The following is a 3,775-nucleotide window of genomic DNA, read 5'->3' on the forward strand; positions in this document are numbered from 1 at the left end:
AAGAGAGAGAGAGAGAGAGAAAGTGAGAAAGCACTCCCTGTGGAGAATAGTCACACTGCAGTTGCTTCTCTATTTCTCTCTTGGGAATTTGGACACACACGCTAGCACGCCAGCTGCAGGATCCGGAGTTCAAACCACACAGTCAGCCACGTGGGATCCAGCTGCCTTAACCACCACACCATAGGCTGACCACACCCTGTCCCTATCTTCATTGTTTTTTTAATTTGCTATATACAACACATGTGAGCTAGAGAGAGAGAGAGAAAGTGAGAAATTACTCCCCAGAAGGGATGGCCATGCTGCAATACCTTCTCCTCTATGCTCCTCTGGGGATTTGGGGGCACTCATGCACATGCAGCTGGCATGTTTCTCAAGCCATCTGGTCCAGGACTTGAACTGAGTGGTCAGCCATGTGGGAGTCAGCCGCCTTATCCACCACACCACTAGTTGGCCCCTATCTTAAGTTTTTGTAGTTGTTATTCTTTTTCCAGAGAGAGAGAGATAGATATTTCTTTTCTTTTCTTTTTTTCTTTTTTTTTTAGAGGCTTTTGCTACAGGGCACGTGCACTTGCCAGACAGACAAAGAGAGACAGAGAGACAGAAAGTGAGAAATCACCCCCCAGGGGGGATGGCCACGCTGCAATCCCTTCTCCATTCTCCTCTCAGGATCCTGGGCACACACGCACACGCGCCCGGCCTGAGTTTAAGCCACCGGGTCCGGGACTTGAACCACTGTCGACTACGTGGGAATCCAGTGACATAGCCATTACGCTAACTGCTGGTCCCAAGAGATAGGTATTTCCGACAGTTTCTGTGTTTTGATTCTTTTGCCCACTTCCCAATTAGCTAGGATTACAGGTACACCCAACCACTCCTAGAGTGATCAGGTTGACCCAGGAATTGAACCCAGGCCTCCCATGGGGCTTCTAGCCCTCAAAGCTGTGGTACTGCCTGTGCATTACTGCAGCTGGGCCCCATCTGCATTTTCATCTGGTTCTTCAACTTGTAAATTCTCTTCTGTTTACAATGATCACAGTTATTTTCTGCTGCCTGCATCCAAGAATTTACTCAGTCTGGAACGCATAGTCCTAAGTTAATGTCCAGATGTCGTAGGGGTAACACGATGGTATGGACTGGAATGTGCTACACACAGCACACGAGAACACAGGCTCTGCAGGCAGACAGGCTTGTTCAAATACTGGCTCCGCCACTTACTCTCCGAGTGAACTGCCACATGTTCCTTATCTCCTCTGAGTGTCATTTCCTCCTCTGTAAAATGAGGATTCCACAAGTCCATGATAAATGTTGTCTATGGTGCTAATGATTTTTCCTTCTTCTTTTTCTTTCTTTCTTTTTTATGATAATGAATTTTTTTGTCTTTTTGTTGTTGTTGGGATTTTTGCTATAGGGCATATGTGCTTGCTCGACAGACAGGCAGAGACAGAGAGACAGAAAACGAGAAATTGCCCCCCGTGGGGATGGTCATGCAGCAATCCCTTTTCCTCCATTCTCCTCTCGGGATCTTGGGTACACATGCGCACATGCCTGGCGTGAGTCTCCAGGTCTGGGACTCAAACTGCGGTCCAGCAATGTAACCACTACACCATCTGCTGGTCCCTTTTTGTCTTTTTAAAAATATTTTTACTATAGGGTGTATGTACTCGCCAAAGAGATAGAGAGACAGAAAGCAAAAAATCACACACACCCTCACACACACACACACACACATACCCCGGGGGATGGCCTTGTGGCAATCCCTTCTCCTCCACTCTCCTCTTGGGATTTTGGGCATATACACACACATGCCCAGGTGAGTTTTAGGCTGCCGGGTTTGGGACTCGATCTGTGCTCTACTGCGTGGGAGTTCAGCGACTTAACTACTACGCCATCTGCTGGTCTCTAATAATGGATTTTAACTTCAAGGAATTTGTAATCTTGTAGTTCTAGCCCACATTCACCCATTCTTCCATAGCTTCCACTGCAGAGATGTGGGGACCGATAATGTTACAAAAGGCCATCATCTAGGCTCAGCCACAGTGGCCTGCATCTCCAAGATGCTGTACTCCACAGGCTGGCACTGCATGGGGGCGCCCAAGTTCAGTTTACAGTCCAGTGTACAGGCAGACATGGTGGTGTGTGTGCCTTTAATCCCAGTGCCTCAGGAGGTAGGGTAAGGAGGATGGTGAGCTCAAGGACGGGCCACACAGGAAGAGCTTGTCTAGAAAGGGCTAGGTGTAGTGGCATGTGGAAGGCCAAGGCAGGAGAATGGTGACACAGTGAGACCACATCTAAAGAAATAATGAAGGGACCAGCAGGTGGCATGGTGGTTAAGATGTTGGACTCCGACATGGTTGACACAGTCCAAGTCCCAGGCCTGGCGGCTTGCTTTCTTACTTTCCCTCTCTCTCTCTGTGTGTTTCTCTCTGGTCAGATTAAAATAATAACAATTTTAAAAATGAAATTAAAACTTATTTTAAAAATAAATTTTAAAAATTTTTAAAAAAGAAATAAGGGACCAGCAGGTGGAGTGGTGGTTAAGACACTGGACTTCCATGTGGCTGGCCATGGTTTGAGTCCTGGACTTGGCAGCTTGTTTTCTCACTTTCCCTTTCTCTTTCTGTCTCTCTCTGGTGAGTGCATATGCACTGTAGCAAACTTTAAAAATAACAACAATAAATAACAGTAAATAACGTTAAGGAAATAATTCCTTAAAATTTTAAAAATAATTAAACAAACAAATAAATGGGGTCTAAAAATGGAGAGCCAAAGTGCAAGTGCATTTGTCAATTATTCAACCAATAAAATATACAGGTAAAATATTCAGATATTTATTGAGTTTCTATTATGTGCTATTGTCATCACCAAGCATGATTTCAATGGTATCTAATAGGGAGAAAAAATACTGTATCTGGAAGAAACATGTGTGGGGACTTCAAAAAATTCATAAGGGAACCAGCAGTTAGCGTAATGGCTATGTTGCTGGACTCCCATGTAGTCGACCGTGGTTCGTGTCCCGGACCCGGTGGCTTAAAACTCACACCGGGCGCGTGTGCGTGCATGCCCAAGATCCCGAGAGGAGAATGGAGGAGAAGGGATTGCGACGTGACCATCCCCCCTGGGGGGTGATTTCTTGCTTTCTGTCTCTATGTCTCTCTCTGTCTGTCTGGCGAGCGCATGCGCCCTATAACGAAAACCTCTCCAAAAAAAAAAATTCATAAGAAATGGACTTATCACATAAGTTTATTTTTATGCAAAATTTTTTAAATTCATGCATAGCTTTTTCATAAGATTTTTCCAAGAACTTTTTGAAAACCCCTCACACCCTTTTAAAAAGAACAAGTTTAATTTTCTGGCCTAGAAGAAGTAAATTTTCCTCAAAAACATCTTCTTTCTTTCTTCATAAAATGAGCTTCTGAATACCAACTAGTTTATTTTCCTAGAGACCTTATGGTCAGGAAGTTGATATCCTGTAAGTGTGGTTATTGTAAATCATCTTTCAAATTCTGGGTTTCCATGAAAAATTGAGTTTCTAAACTCACAAAGCTAACATCCAGCACTGTGAGACCTACCCTGAGCAGATAGGTTAGGTTTTTTGTTTGTTTTCTAGCATATCCCATGAGGCAAACACTGGCTTAGGAACACTGAGTACAAAGTGAGTCAAACAGGATGGTCCCACGGTCTTCGTGCTGACTTTATAGTGGGGAAGAGAAATATTCACCAAAGAATTGCATAAATAGTCATGCAATGACAAACTGTGAGAAATACCCTGTAGGGA

The sequence above is a fragment of the Tupaia chinensis genome, unplaced genomic scaffold (genome assembly GCF_000334495.1).
Source record: "Tupaia chinensis unplaced genomic scaffold, TupChi_1.0 Scaffold148350_1, whole genome shotgun sequence".
NCBI classification, from domain to species: Eukaryota; Metazoa; Chordata; class Mammalia; order Scandentia; family Tupaiidae; genus Tupaia; species Tupaia belangeri.